Here is a 15,987-nt window from a genome sequence, read left to right as displayed (position 1 = left end):
TCCTTTGTGGGGAGAATCAGCTCTGGGATATTGGGGTCAAACCCTTCCCACCTCATCCCTGCAAACCTTCTCCTGGCTTCAGTGAGCGAATGGGGGCGTGAGGGGCTAGTGCGGTAACAGCAGCAGCATGGCAGTGGGGCTTGGCCAGTGGCTGGGGCCAGTCGCCTGAGCGTGAACCCAGCCGACCCCAGGAGATGGACCCGGGTCACCAGCCCAACCCACCGCGCGGCTGCTGCCACTGCCCCATTAGTGCATGAGCTCCCACAGACCAGGCTGAGGAGAGCCCCCAGCTGCAGGATAGATGCCCCTGAGCACCTGGCAGGGCCCAACTCTTGGCTGACCTGCACTGCTGGGGGTAAGGGTGCTGGGTGACAGGGGTGTTGACTCTGGGGTGGGACTGTCACTTCCCCCCCACCCATCCAACCAGGACCGGCACTAGGGTTTCTTGCGCCCTAGGCGCACGGCCATTTCGCCGCCCCTCACGCTGATCCCGTGGCTCCGGTGGAGCTCTCGCAGTCATTCCTGCGGAGGGTCCATTGCTCCGCGGCTCCGGTGAAGCTGCCACAGGCATGCCTGCGGGAGGTACATCGAGCCGCATGAGCAGCCGACCGGCCGCAGGCATGACTGCGGCAGCTCCACCAGAGCCGCGGAGCAACGGACCATCTGCAGGCATGCCTGCGGCAGGTCAACCGGAGCCGCCTGGTGCCCCCCCACCCCCAGCAAAATGCCACCCCCTGAATAATCCTGGCACCCTAGGCGATTTCCTAGGCTGCCTAAATGGTAGCTCTGGCCCTGCATCCAACAGGATCATAGCAAATGAAACCAGCTCAACCAACAGGGGAAGAGTTCAGTCCAGGGCCTGGTGCATTCTGGGAGCAGGGATGGTGCAGAGAAAGGGCAGATAAAGGGCAGCTCTGAACACTCTGCACAGAACTGCCTGTCCTGACCTGCAGCCCCTGTTACAGGGGACTTTTAGCCATAGTTTTAATCAGGCCAATAAATTGAAACAACCCTGTTAAATAATTTCTCAGCCCAAGTCCTTCACCCACATTCCTTAGGGCATTGGGCCACCATGTTGGACGTTTCATTTCCCAGCTCAATTTCACACAGACACACTATTTCCTTTGCACAGATCCATGAACAGCAAAACCTCCCTGTGTCTCTGATCTGAGCCAGGGCATTCGATTCCAGTGAACGCTTCTCTCCTGCGATGGTGATGGTCAGACAGAGGGGACGTGGCACCTGCATCCCTGCCAGGGAGATACTGGCTTGGTTCTTTCTTTCTGCTGCTCTTGTTAGTCCAGGAAACATCAAGGGTGGAATGCAAGGCTGAGTTCATGAACCAGCCCCCGGAAATATTTCAGTGCCCCAGAGAAATCCTGCCCCCGGCTATTGGAATGATGCGCTGGAGATTTGACTAGGAAAGGGACTGTCTGAATTATCAAAGTAGGGAATGAACAACAATCTACAACAATGTCGTTCACACAAACACACTCTCATCCGCTCCAGCCGGAAGGGAAATGGGCAGGAATTCTCCCTGTTCAGCCAAGGACACACTTACACTGATGTGCAACCGTGAGTGTGCTGGGGAAGCAGGTCTGAGCAAACAATGGAAGTGACAGTTCAGTGAGAACTGAATCATCGTGTAGTGAAACAAATGGGTGTCAAGTAGTTGTGGCTGAGTGGTTAAGGTGATGGACTAGAAATCCATTGGGGTCTGCCTCTGCAGGTTCAAATCCTGCCAGCTATGCAAGTACTGTGTTGTTATTGTAGACTTAGTGCCTGAGCATCCATAGTGTGAACTGGAGCCAGAATTAGTTTCACTCCGTCTACACTTAAAATGCTGCTGTGGCACTTTGGAGCAGGCAGCGATTGGAGGGTTTTTCTCATCCCTGTAATAGCTGCATTGACAGAAGAATTCTTCCTTTTCTTTAGCACTATCTAACTAGGGCTTAGGTCAGCTTAACCCTATGGGTTTGAGAGTGGGGGTTTTTCACACCCTGAGAGACTTTGCTCTGCCAGTTCCGTGCCCAGCGTACACCAGCCCTTAGATCTCTCTTGGTATTTCAATGCAGGCACTGACCTGTGAGAGGAAAACATCAGCTCACAAACACAGAGACTGAATTCCCCACATTTAATCTCACTGCACTTTCCAGAAAGTCACAAAATTCAATTCATTCTTGCTAGGACAGAGAAAAAATAAGTGACACTAAGTTTTTGGCTCGGTTAAATAAAATTAAGTGTTTAATTAATATGGTAAAAAATCTGTACTGATTCCTCTAACTAACAGCACAGCGTGAAATAGGAACAGAGACAAATCTTGTCAGTGGCGGCTAATTTTGCAAATGATCTTCCCATTATTAATTTCCACGCTGTCCCCATTGGAGGTCTGGGCCTCTCCAGTGTCATTGCTCTGCATTCACCTTCCCCTTAGAATTGTTCTCAGACATTTTTGACTTCTCTGCAGCATGGGGCAGGGGTCACCTGCTGGAGGATTCCCTGCACCTTGAGGTCTTTAAGTCATGATTTGAGGACTTCAATAACTCAGACATAGGTCAGGAGTTTGTTAGAGGAGTGAGTGGGTGAGATTCTGTGGCCTGCATTGTGCAGGAGGTCAGACTAGATGATCATAATGGTCCCTTTCTGACTCAAGTCTATGAATCTATGAATCTATTCCCAAATTTGGAAATTGTGCAGTTCAGAATGTGAATAGTGACCCTGTGTCCTTCCTGCACCTGCTCTACATTGCTCCACAGCAGCTTCTTCACCTGCAGAGTCACCCCAGCACGGCAGCGCAGCCTCCCAGGGTTCAGCAGGGACCACCTGGAAAGGAGAGTGGGTGCAGCAAACAGCCCAGTGTGCCTGGCAGCGAGGCAGCTGTAAAAAAACAACACTTCCCGCAGAAGCATAGAGACTGAATTCCCCAACTTTAACATCATGACCCCCCTGTAGAAAGCCACACGTGTCAGTTGTATTTTTTCAGGGAGATGCAAAAATGGACACCAATTTTTAAGTTGAGTAAATAAAGTTGAGGAGATAGTTATTAACCTCAGAAAAATAAACTAAAGATCCCTCAGCATAACACCTGAAGGTGAAACATGAACAGAGACAAACCTTGTCAGCAAAGGCTCATTTCCCAACAATCCTCAAAATGTTACTAATTCCCACCCCTCCTCCACAGGAGCTCTGTGCAGTGTATCTGTTCTGCAGGCAGCTTCCCATTAAATGCTGCTGTGGGACATTCCCAGACCTGGAAATGTACGAATGACAGAATTTGAAAAGCAAACCTGGCTCCCTGCACCAGGCGGGATTTGAGTGTTTTGTCCCTGTCGCTTAGTCTTTGTCAATAGTACAGACGCACGCCATGGTGGACTCTAGGCTCTGGCTTGAGGGATCCTGGCACAGGGGCTGGTGGGAGAGAAAGGACTATAAGATTCTGACCTGCGCTCTGGAGAGGAGGTAATAATTGAATGGGGCATTTTTGACTCCTCTCCTCCTCAGTGTCCCAGGGCTAAAATTCTACTTTCACAGGGCCAAAGGAGGGGTGATGCCGTGTGGTTAATGAAAACCAGTGCTCCAAGTGAGGCTTGAACTCACAACCTCAGCATAGCTCCTCTTAGCACTGCTCATATAAGTGCTGTGCACTAACCAATTGTGCCACTGGAGCACCAACTCATCACTTCTCTCCCAATTGTGGGACATTCCCAGACCTGGAAATGTTACCAACGACATAATTTTGAAGAGCAAACTGGCTCCCAGGACCACGCAGCGATTTGAGTGTTTTGTCCCTGTCATTTGTCTTTGTCAATGGTACAGGCAGCTGGCTCCTGCACCAGGCAGGATTTGAGTGTTTTGTCCCTGTCACTTAGTCTTTGTCAATGGTACAGATGCACACCATTGGTGGACTCTAGGCTCTGCTTGAGGGATCCTGGCACAGGGCTGATGGGTAGAAAGGACTGTAGATTCTGACCCTACACTCTGGAGAGGAGGTAATAATTGAAGGGGCATTATTGACTCCTCCTCTTCGGCTCCCCTGGGCTGGAGTTCTACATTCCACAAGACCAAATGAGGGGGTGATACCATGTGGTTAATGGAAACCAGTGCTCCAGGTGAGGTCTGAACTCCCAACTCAGCATAGCTCCTCTCAACACTGCTCTATAAGTGCTGGCCGCTAACAATTGTGCCACTGGAGCACCCATCAAGCAGCATTTTTTGAGAACCCCCTAGGCTGATAAAGCCAAAGAGTGACCCAAAACATTCTCAGTGGAGCTGAGAGCAGGTAGCGACAAGTGGTGTACTCGGTAGGGTGGATTCTTTCTTAAGGATTCCAGGCATCATTTGACCCTTTTGTTCTTCCCAGTGTAATAACAGAGCTGATTAAGACTCACTGTAGAGTCTTGCTGCAAGACCAACAAATCTGAAATCACTGATAACCAGGTCTAAGCATTAGTCCTGCTTTGGGACAGTGTGTCTCTCATGCAAGAAACTGCCGAGGCTGCGCTAGCAGTGAGGCTCCCTCACTAACAGCTGAAATCAGTGAGAGCTGTGTGAAGTGCTGGGACCCAGGGGTGCCTGAACAGGGGGGAACAACATCCCAGGACTTTTAAAAATGGGAGGGTTCTGCCTTGCCACTTTGTAATGACCGTAAGGGTGAATGATGGGGGGAGGGGACGGAGAGCAGTGAGCTGGAGGAGGGGTCTTTGGAGGATAAGGCAGCGTAGGAGTGGGGGCTTGGGGAGAAGGGGTGGCGCAGGGGCGTGGCCTCGAGTGGAAGTGTGGGGCAACTGTTTGGGCTCTGGTGGCCCCCACTTTTAGGCAGGGCTACCCTGGGGGGGCAAGGGGGGCAATTTGCCCCAGCCCCGGGCCCTGCAGTGGCCCCGCAAGCCCTGGCCGAGAATTCCTTCCCTGGCTAAAGGTGCCTTTTTAATAATTTTTACTCATTCGGCAGCGGTCCGGGTCTTTGGATTCACTTCCACAGCGGGTCTTTCAGTGGTGCCAAAGACGCAGTGCAAGTGAAGGACCTGCTGCCACTGAAGACTCGGATGCTGCCCACTGAGTACAAATGTCGCAGCGGGTGGCTCCTTTTTTTATGTCCGCTCCACCACTTTGCCCCAGGCCCCCGAATCCTCTGGGTGGCCCTGCGTTTAGGTAGCCTGTTCCGTTTCTGGTGAGACCACAAGATGTCCCAGAACAGAGACGGTAGTCAGCAGAGCGGTGACAGGGTGGAACGGCAAGTGGCCGGCAATGTGGCCAGACAGCAGAGGGAGAAAGGACTTTCTCCGCAGGAGGTGAGAGTTGAACTCTGGGTTTTCATTGACCCAGGACGGCAGCCATGGGTGAGGTGCAGTGAAGGGAGGGGCACATCCACAGAGCTTTTGGTGTCTGGATTTAAGAGCCCTGGGCAAAAGGCCACTGCCCAGCGCTCTGTGGGGCAGGTGTTTTGCTCATAGTGTGTTATGAATCCTCATTGTGGTGTTTTCCCAAGTTAATACAAGGTGATTTTCTTCCTTTTTATTAAAGTTTCTTTTCTACACTCAGTGGTTGTGAGTGGGGAAAGTATCGCCTCTTAGAGGCACCCAGTGGCCAGCGCTAGTTTTCCCCAGGTTACTGGGTGGGGGCTTAGGCAGATGTGTGTGTTGTATTGTTGAAGAAGAGCCCCAAGCACCCAAACAGGGAATTTGTAACTTCGACTTTCAGAGTAAGAGCCAGAGGTGCTTGCCAGCTGAGCTAGCCAGACCGCCTAAATGTATTAACCCCTTTCACCGTAAGAACAAACACCAGGTACTTCTGTGCTTCTCAGCAGCTGGGAAAGAGCCTCTTGGGGAAATATCTCCTGCCCCACCGCAAAAGGAGCCCCTTGAGTGGGAACGGTCAGAGGCCCCTACCTGCTTTTCAACCCACCTTGTGATGCTGGCCACAGAACGAATGCTGGTCTGTGGGTGACCTTCAGTGGGGTTTGGCATGGCAGAGAGCAGGCTGCCGAGTGTCTTTGTGGCTGTCTGCTAGCCACACATAGACATGGTTATCTCCTCCTCTTGCCCTGCCCTCGGTTGCTCTGTGGCTTTTAAGCCTTCCCTTGGAGCTGTCAGCACCAGCCGCCTCTGCTCTAGGTGCCCAGTGCAGGAAAGGTGTGTTGGGCTCCAGCGTGGGACTCTTCCTCCTTCCTGCCTAGCCCTGATTATGAAGCCTGGCCCTGGCACTCCTTCCTTTGAATGCCATGTGAGCAAGAGGAAGAGTTTGGCAGCTGCAGGGACCAAAGCTGTGGACGTCAGGTGAAGCAGTGAGAAACAACCATATGGTCAACCTGCAGGGCTCTCCAGCCAGAGTGTTAAGTTCAAGGACCGCAACCTATAGCAGCCAGCTCATTGAACCGGCTGGACCAAAGACCTATCTGCAGTGGGCATCAGTCACCCAGCAGGAGGGAAAAAAAATCCCTCTAGTTCTCCCTGAGAAAGGGGAGCCAAGCACATTGAGCTCTATAGCTTTGCAGGAAACCAGGATTGCTCCAGGAGGTCCCACTGAGATTTAAACTCAGATTCCAGGATCCAAAGTCCTGAGTGCTGCCCATTACACCATGGGACCTGCTGCCATTTCATTTTCTAGACCCCTGTGACTCTCAGCTGGCTGGTTTGTACCCTGCACTTATTGCTTCCCACTAGCAGCTTCCTCTTGTGGGACTCTCTCTCCTCCTCCATCGACTGTGGTCCTGCACTATTAGATACGCAGGTCCTGCCCTGATTCCTCACTTCCCCCTGCTTTGTCTCCATTCCCTGCAGGCCACAAAAATGTTAGGGGAGCTGCCCATCCTTTCACTCGGTGCTCCCGCTCATATCGGCCAGCTGCAGCCTCATCTCCTGGAACTCGGCCAGCTGTCGCTTGATCCGGTTGTACAGTCACACACTGACTGGCTCCCCAGCCTGGATGCTCTTGTGGAAATCCCACAGGCGACGCTGCAGGACTTGGCACCGTTGGTTTCTTTAATGTTGTGGTGTTTCCCCAGCCGCTGGAACAAAGCCGCCAACAAAGCGGGGTGGGGGGGCGGTGGCGGGCTCTGGGATGGAGTTAGGGTGTGGGTGGGGTGTGGAATCTGGGCTGGGGCAGGGGGTTGGGGTGCAAGGGGGGCAGTGGTGGGTTCTGGGAGGGAGTTTGGTTTCATGACGTGCAGGTTCTGGGCTGGAGCAGGGGGTTGGGGTGTGGGGGTGTGGCACCTATCTCAGGCAGCTCCTTAAAGTGATCCACACCCCCCTCTGGCACAACTCCTACATGGAGGAGGCTGGGGGGGGTCTCCTGGCAGCACTGCCCGCAGGCATCACCCCTGCAGCTCCCATTGCCACAGTTCCAATGGCAGAGTTGGCACTTGGGGCGGGGGCAACGTGCAAGAGATACACCCCACAGGGGCCGCTGGGATGTGCCAGATGCTTCTGGGAGTGGTGCGCCGTGCGAAGTGAGGGTGAGCAGGAATCTGCTTTAGGCACACTGTGCTGCTGGTAGTGGTGGCAGGAGCGCCCGGGCCCTTTCAAATTGCTTGGCGCCAGCTGCTCAGGCTTTCAGATGGGGAAGCAAAGGGAAGCCACAGGAGTGGTCATGAGCAGTTCTGGGGAGTCTTTTGGGGGCTCCTGGAGTAGGCAGCAGAGAGGTGCAGCCTCACCACAGAGTCTGTTTCCCTGGAGGGGAGAGGGGGCTGCAGGGTGATCTCCCACCTCTGTGTGCATCCAGGAGCCTGTGCTCCCCACTGCCATGCTGGAGCCTCCACATTTATTTATTGGGAAATAAAATATGCAGAATTTTAAAACTATTGTGCACAGAATTTTTATTGTGCAGAATCTCCTGAGGGAGTGAAACCGACTCAGGGAACCTCCTTGGATTGTCACTGCTTGGTTAACCACTCAGCCACCACACCAATGCACAGAGAGAGTGCCAAGCCCTACTGCTATGTGGGGATGGGGGCTGGGGTCGGGTCATACACATTCAGACTGTACGTCTCCCCCAGCTACAAACCGCTGCTGATTTCCCATTTAGGACATTAGCCGTTACTGACAAGGTTTGTCCATGTTTCTTTTTTTATCTCATGCTGCTAGTTAGAAGGATCAATATTATTTTTTTTATTTTTTTTTTCAAAAATACACAACTTCCTAAACCTGCTTTTAGCAATCAGAATAATTTAGTGTCACCTCATTTTTGCCTGCCCCAGTACAAAAGAAGAGAGCTTTTGTAGTTTTCCTGCTCAGAGGATGAAAACAAACATGTGTCGGTCCAAGGGGCTCTAGGCACCAGCAAAGCAAGCAGGTGCTTGGGGCAGCCCATGTGCAGGGGCGGCAGCTAGGAGAGATCCAGCCTGGGAGCTGAGCATCAACAGGGGGCCCTGGAAGCTGTAGTTCCTTGGTTAGCTCCCTGCCTATAGAGCCAGCCATGGAGCAGGGAAAGAACTACATTTCCCAGCATTCCCTTGGGCACTACCAGGGAGTGGGAGGGAGTATTGGTAGCTGAAACCTCATGCTGCAGCTTGCTGTGACTGGAGAGCTCACTGCTAGAGCGGGGTGGCACTGTGAATGGGCAACAAGTGTGCCCAAGGAGTAGAAGGCTTTGGCCCAGATATCCCTTCGAAGACATCCCAGACTGGATTAGGGATACTGGTGTGACCCCACCTTGCAGCCCCCAAAGAAGGAATTGGGGGGACTAAATGGACAGTGCCCCTCTCTATCTGAAGCCTAGCAAGGAGGTATGTGGGTCCACTAGAATTTAAAATGAAAAGTAAGGGAGGGGAGGCTCTACTGACCTGGGCAGCTTTAGATACAGTACCAGGCATGTAGGAGGATTTCCACTTCTGAGCCATGGAAGCAGAAATTGACTTTTCCTTTCCAGATTTAGCTAATATGCAGAAAGGGAATCTAGCACCTGCCTTCCAGATTTGAACACCTCAAAATTCAGGAGTGCTCAAGCTCAGTTTGGGCAGCTGGTACTTCATTTCTCCCAATCAAATATACTGATCTACTGTAATTTGCTGTAGAAAAAGTAGGATAAAATTGAGCAAGAAATGCTTCCCAGAGTTTTTTAGGACTGGAATTGCTATTTTCAACAGCCATTGCCTTTTTGTTTGTTTGTTTAAAAGGAAGACAGTGATATTGCATTGGCAAATTCCCCATAGAAACAAAGAGTGGAACAAAAGAATAATAAAGGCACCTCAACTTTTCCTCATTTATGGAGGACAGTCTTACAATATGCATCCAGATATCTTCCAATCACACAAGCTGAAAATGTTCCACTTTACTGCAGCTCTGTAACCATGTGGAACCAATCCTGTCTGTGTTTCTGTGCACATCCAAAATTCCTGCTGAAATGACCCACCCTGGAGCAAGTTACCAGTGACCCAGGGCTGGGGAAGAAGAGAGGGTGCAGGTGGGGGAGGAGCCCAGGGGGGTGGGCCGCAGTGTGGGTGGGGGGCACTGGTGGGGGGGAAGGGGAGCCCAGAGCTGGGGCAGCATGGGGGTGTGTGTGTGCGAGAGCCCAGGGCTGACTTGGCAGGGGTGCATGTGTGGGGAAGAGAGCCCAGGCTGGACAGCAGGGGGTGAGGTCAGGAGAGAGCCCAGGGCTGGGGCGGCAGGGGGTGGGGGTGAGGGGAGAGCCCAGAGCTGGGGAGCAGGGGGTGCGGGGTGGGGGGGAGCCCAGGGCTCGGGCAGCAGGGGGATGGGGGGGCAGAACAATTTTTTTTGCTTGGGGCAGCAAAAACTAGAGCCGGCCCTGCCTCCACATACCATAAGGTAGGTAGGAGCAGGATCATTATTATCCCTACTTGAAAGAGGGAGAAGCTAAGGCTGAGAAAGGAGAATTGACTTGTCTTAGGTCACACAGCCAGCCAGTCAGTGGCAGAGTTGGGAGTAGGACCCAAGAGCCCTGATTTTCAAACTAACCATCGGATCTTGAATTTCAGACTTTGAATGACCTGAGTAAAGTGCTCTCAGATGAGCTCCAGACCAACAACAGTGCACAGTAACTATTCAGCAAGTATTTGAGGAGAACTGCAATGTTAGAGAGAATCATGAACTGCTCAGAGACCATTAATGCAGAGAAGCAGCAAAATTCATCAAACATATAACTGTTATGACTTATTTCCTTGATCTTAAAAGAGAACAACAAGGACCTGAGTCTCCTTCCTGTCAATAACCCCCTGCTCAGCCAATCAGGGTAGAGACTGAGGATGAGAGGCTGAGGTTCTCACCAGAGAGCCCAAAGGATGGCCCAGGTCACTGGTGGGATCACTGCCCAAGCACTATTTCAGCCCCACATTTTTGGGTGGACCTCCCATAGTGGGAAGCTGCCAGAGCACTCCCACACACACACGCACAACACACACACACACATTATGTTCACAGGGACAACACCAGAAGCACAAAAGACACACACAACGCCCTCTCTCCTGGTAAGAACAGAAGAAAGGAGGGAGGAGATGGATGGAGGAAAAGGTGAAACAAAAAGGACAAACCCTAATGTTCCCAGTGATTCTAAGGGACAAAATCCCAGGTGCAGAATAAAATTGCTGCCACCTTAAGCTCATGTTTTCCATGCCTAGAAATTCAACTGTCACCAGATGGATCAGACTGAACAGGTTTCAAACCTCCAGAGGCTCTTACCTTCTAAACAGGGATGGCCTGTTTTCTAGTAAAATCAGGAAAGGAAAGGAGAAAACTCGAAAGAGGTTCCTCCTGGCGCTCAGTCCAGTATGTGAACCCGAATACTCTTCTCAGTCCTCAAAGAGAGACCTGGAGAAGGAGACTTGCTGAAGCAAAGCCACAGGGGTTCTCTGAGGTTTCCCTGGCCCCTCACCCCTGTCCTGCCTGGCTGATGTCAGCATCTCTCTGTGAGGTCACCACCTCCCACCACCTTTGACCAATAGTCTGAGTCCTGCAAAGGCCTTTGTGATGTCACTGCCACACCCCTCCCTTGCTGTGCTAATGTCCTGCCCCTGGCCAGGCACTTTGGAGGTTGGAGCTACTCCCTGTGGATCACCCCACTCAAGGAGTGTTCATTCCAGGAAGCAAGCCGGCTAGACAGGAAAACATCAGATGCTGCTCCCAATGCTACACTCACTTTTTCAAAAATTAGTCAACTTTATGGCCAGAAGAGACCATTAGAGAATTTAATCTAACCCCCTTCATATCACAGGCCTCCTGTATGACACAATAGCTACTTTAGGAGCAAACACATTCCAGAAAGTCATCTAGTCTTCATTAAATGACATCAAGAGATTGTGAATCCACCAATTTCCTTGGTAGCTTGTTCCTGTGGTGAAACATCCCCGCTGTTGAATTTTTGTGCCTTCTTCGTAATATGAATTTGTCTCTTGTCACCGTCCAGTCACTGGGTCTTGTTATGCCTTTCTCTGCTAGATTAAAGAGTCCTTTAATATGCAATCTTTTCTCTCCATTAAGGCACTTCAAGACTTCAGTGAAGTCACCTATCAATTTTCTTTTGATAAGCTAAACAGTTTGAGCTCTTTCAATAGCTCACTAGAAGGCATTTTTCTCCAGCCCTCAGAACATTTGGTGGCTCTTTGCTGCCCCAGCTTCAATTTCAAAACATTTTTTTAAAATGAGGACACCAAAACTGGAGGCAGTATTCCAATATCAGTCTCACTGATGCCGTGCCACTTCCTGTTATTTTATTGACATAATCTGTAACTGTATAGATCACCATTGCAACCACTGTTCTATATTTTCAGCCAACATTGTAGAAAGGTTGTCGTGTGAGGGGTCTGTGGAGAGGTTATGATTGGCTGATTAGAATTATGCAATCTCTAGATGTGTATCATTTTTTGTAGTTGACTTTATAAATATTGGCTCTATGCTGCCTATATTTCAAACTTGTGCTATGCTTCCGGGGAACACCCCAGACAATTTGGTGTCAGTTCTGCCTAGCCTGCTTGATGGCCCATTAAGGACCATAGGCTATGCAATTGACCCATTGAGAAAAGGGAAATACACCTTGTAACTCAGCAAGGTATGCAGGGACCTGCCTATGGACAGAACTCTAAGGTTTTTCTATGTCACATGCTGGAGAAAGGAAAGACCACATGGCAAGAAACTATAAAATGCTGATGCCTCGTCTCCATCTTGTTTTCAATCCTACTTCATACCTCTGTAGGGATTTTGCTACAAACTGAAGCTCTGTACAAAGGACTGAATGACCCATCCCAGCTGTGGATGGACTCCAGAGGCTTGATTTCAACCTGCAGTTTATTCCATGGCTGCTACAAGCCTGAACCAAGAACTTTGCCATTACTGGGTGTGAAGGGTTCAAATCCATGTGCAGTTTATATAACAACCTGTTCTATGGATTGTGCCAGCTCTTTTCCAGACCCAAAGTCCAGAGTATGGTCAAGGGACCAGAGGCCTAGCAAAGAGTGATCAGCTAAGAGAAAGCTGGGGTAAACAGAAAGCCTTGCTTGCTAAGATAGGCCTGGTCAGCAAATTCCCAGGTTTTGGAGCTCAGAACTAAAGAATTGTGTCTTATTCAGAGTTGCAGATTGAACAAAGAATCCCTTTTCCTGTTGTGTTAGTCTCTTCTGTAGGGAGACGTTCTTCCCACAGATCCAACCTTGAGTTATAGATGGCACATATCAGATAAGATACGGCAATCCTTCCACCTCCTTCCGAACCAATCCTGCCTTAAGACACACAAACAACAATCTTTTATGCAACTATACGTTCACTTTTTCTTTGCTTTAACCCCAGAATGAACCTGGTGGACAATCAAAGGAGTTGCTCCATCCTGGGACCCCAAAATCGGAAAAATTCAACATATATATTTAAAATACTAATATTTTATCAAAGATTGTGTCCATAAACAGATAAGAAAAGTAATAGCACAGGAAGTACTATTATATCTCTTTGACTATATAGGGTTACAAGTTCAGTAGGCTTGGCTGTCACCTGACAAGAGGACCAATCAGGGACAGGAGACTTTGTCAAATCTGAGGAGGGAAGTTGTGTGTGTGCTGTAGAGTTTGGGGTTGTTCTATCTGGGTTTGAGAGTGACCAGACGTGCAACCAGGTTTCCTCTCCATCTCTCTTGATACAGGCTCTTAATAATCGAATAGTGTCTAGGAAGATAAGGCGAGTTAGGCTTATGTTGTTTTCTTATTGCAAATGCATTTGGTGAAAGAGTCAAGATCTTAATTTTTGCTGAAAGGATTTTAAATTTGTAACTTGTATAGCTTTGGGCTGAGAGGGTATTCCCGTGTATATAGCTGAAAGCCCTGTAACCTAATCCATCTCAATTACAAATATAATTTGTACTGTTTTCCTCGCTTAATTAAAAGTTTTCGTGTTTAAAGACCTGATTGTTTTTGTATTCTGTGTGAGACCCCAAGGGACTGGCTGGACACAGGGAATTGGTGGGAGAAAGGAGGAAGGGGGAAGAGAGAGGCTAATTTCTCTCTGTTCAATTACTCTCTCTCAGGAAGAGTCTGGAGGGGAAAGAGAAGGAGGGAGAACGTGAATTTCCTCTCTGGTTGTGATTCAAGGAGTTTGATCACAGTGATCTCCAGGTAACCCAGGAAGGGGAAGCCTGGGAGAGGCAAGGTTGGGGAAGGTTACTTTCCTTGGGTTAAATTCCAGAGGCCTGGGTCTTGGGTTCCCGGCAGGATCTTGGGGGACCAGAGTGTACCCGGCAACTGGAACTCCTGGTTGCCGGCAAGCGCTAAACAGGTTCTATAGCTGGTAGTACAAGCTTAGAGAATTCATGCTGGTACCCCATCTTTGGACGCGAAGGTTCAAGAGTGGGAATGTACATGACAGTATAATTAAATATGTCGACTTGCTAACTGAGACGCATCGGGTGGAGACATTATGTACCTGTTAACATTGGCTAAGGCTTATCTTGTCTTGCTGCAAAACTATTCCGGGGTGTGGACTGGCCTAGTCCCATCACTTCCCCCGCCGCATGGAAAAGATCTATTTATTCTGTTGTAATCAATTAATTGACTAGTTGCGAGCCTAAAAGTCAGGTGACACTGCGCAGCGCTGGTGTAATAAACTCTCTGACTTGACCTCTACACGGTGTATTCCGTCCTTCAGAGAACAAAAAAGAGTGGAGGCCCGTGACCAAGTGCCAGGAAATCTAGAACAAAGGACAGAAGAGGGACAACAAAGGGCCTGGCTGAGTGGGCTGTTGTGAACAAGGAGGTTCTGCTGGTTGGGACTCAAGGGAATAGCCCAGCTCTGAGTTGGTCTCAGAAGATGGACTTGCCTGAATCGTTCGTATCTGTCCTGTGCTGAACAAGAACTTTCCCAGGCTGTATCAGACCAACTAATAAAATCTTCTGTTTAACACCGCAGGCTGAGAGGTCATTGTGATTCTGTGGAAGCGTGGGGGTGCATGACTCCTTTGGGGTGTAAGGCGTTTCCCCAGGTGTGTCCTGCTAAGGTGACTCACTACAGGAAGGCTCCTGCAGGAAAGGGTGCTGAAAGGTCCAAGTCAGTCTCAGGTACGTGCAGAAAGAAGGAGGTTTCCCTCAGTGACAGTGTCCCTCGGAAAAAGGATCTCCCACTGATGAGGACTCCTGCCTGGCTGGTCAGAGGCTGTGTCTCAGAGCACTTGAGTTCCTGTCTAGCCCCCCAGCAGTGACCTGGCAGGCCGCCACTCTGGCAATAGCTCCCTGTCCCTGGGCTTGGCATCACTAGCCCTTGCTTAAGTGACTATGGGTCCAGTTTAAGTGGCATGGATTCCCAAAAGGAGGCAATGCTCCTGAGGGGGCAAAGAGCTTTCATTGGAGGCAACCTCATAGTTGATGCCAGCCCCAATGGAGGGCAAAGGAGCACCACCAGCCACTGTCCTCGAGCTCTTCGCCTACTCTACCTCATCCTGAGCCTGAGCCCCTGGCCCAGCACGACCCCCTTACCTGTGTCATGCATCCCGCTCTCAGCAAGCCAGTCCACTCCCACCCTGGTTCTCGACCGCGCTTTCCGGGGGGCTAGCCATGGATAAGAGGCACAGTGTGAAATGTTGGAGGAACCACTGGTTTAGGGCGATCCTCATTGCTTCGATTGCATCCAATAAAAGCTATTTCCCGCCAGCTACCCCTTCCATCAGACAGACCTAGGTATGTTCTGCGCCTCACTCCTGCAGGAGGATAATAACTATTTCATTCCAACTCAGTGCTAAAGTGATTTGTAACCGCCACCAGCCCAAAACTGTCATTTGGAAAGCAGCCCCAATCATGCCTGCATAGCTATGGAGCAGAGTAGTGTCGTCTATGCAAACACGGTCTGTTCCTGAAGGTCTTCCCAAGGGTCACAGGTGTGAGAGGGACTCTTCAGCCCCTGCTTCTGCTCAGTATTAAAAACACCTTAGTGTCCTATCTGTGCTGGCCTTAGATTGCTCCTCCTGTCTGCCTTCTTGACAGCTGAGATGAGGTGTCCGAGTGTTAAAGGTGAGGCCCTCATCCATTGTGCTCTGCACGCATGGGTTTCACTCCTATTCTCATTGGATGCATTTAGTCTTCACTCTTCTCATAGACACCATCTCCCCTTTGGTACAATGACAGATCAAACATGTTTGCGTCCTGCAAACAAAACTGCTCAGAAAGACCCCTTGCTTTAAAATAAAATGTCCTAAAGCTCTAGAATTTCTAAAAAAAAAATTTCTCTATCCTGTATTGTCTTAGTTTTTATCTCAAAAGGGTAACAGCTCATAATCTCCCACACCCTGGGACCTGTTCCAAATTATAAAATACCACCAGTTTCTCGCAGGGCCACGACAGTGACCCACAGCTAGAATGTTCTAGGCCAAGCCGCTTCTTAAGGAAGGCAACCACATTTTCTCCCTGCTCCTTGCAAGGCTGACGAGAAAACAAAATTCCCAAAACTGAAAATTTCTGCTGAAAATACCAATACTAGTCTGTTGGGGACATGGTTTGAATGTATTCTTTATTATTATCTCTGATTTCTGAATCAGTTTTGTCAGTCCACTGTGTTTCAGCTGTGAGTTGTG

General features: G+C 50.0%; 2 protein-coding genes and 3 non-coding genes across 5 annotated transcripts in view; 2 read left to right on the top strand and 3 right to left on the bottom strand.

The window, feature by feature from the left end:
* LOC116817058 (uncharacterized) overlaps nt 1-15,987 on the bottom strand; it is a 270,462-nt gene that overhangs the window by 152,700 nt on the left and 101,775 nt on the right. The window lies entirely within an intron of this gene.
* LOC116817142 (uncharacterized) overlaps nt 1-15,987 on the top strand; it is a 327,071-nt gene that overhangs the window by 242,766 nt on the left and 68,318 nt on the right.
* TRNAS-AGA (transfer RNA serine (anticodon AGA)) lies at nt 1,669-1,750 on the top strand. Its single transcript has one exon. It is a non-coding gene; the product is annotated as a tRNA-Ser (tRNA).
* On the bottom strand, nt 3,573-3,667 carry TRNAI-UAU (transfer RNA isoleucine (anticodon UAU)). The gene is made up of 2 exons: nt 3,630-3,667; nt 3,573-3,608 (listed from the first exon to the last, which is right to left on the bottom strand). It is a non-coding gene; the product is annotated as a tRNA-Ile (tRNA).
* TRNAQ-UUG (transfer RNA glutamine (anticodon UUG)) lies at nt 6,511-6,582 on the bottom strand. Its single transcript has one exon. It is a non-coding gene; the product is annotated as a tRNA-Gln (tRNA).

This window comes from Chelonoidis abingdonii, chromosome 18 (genome assembly GCF_003597395.2).
Source record: "Chelonoidis abingdonii isolate Lonesome George chromosome 18, CheloAbing_2.0, whole genome shotgun sequence".
Classification (NCBI taxonomy): domain Eukaryota; kingdom Metazoa; phylum Chordata; order Testudines; family Testudinidae; genus Chelonoidis; species Chelonoidis abingdonii.
Note: the sequence above shows the minus strand (reverse complement) of the source record. Positions and strands in the feature narration are given on the sequence as shown.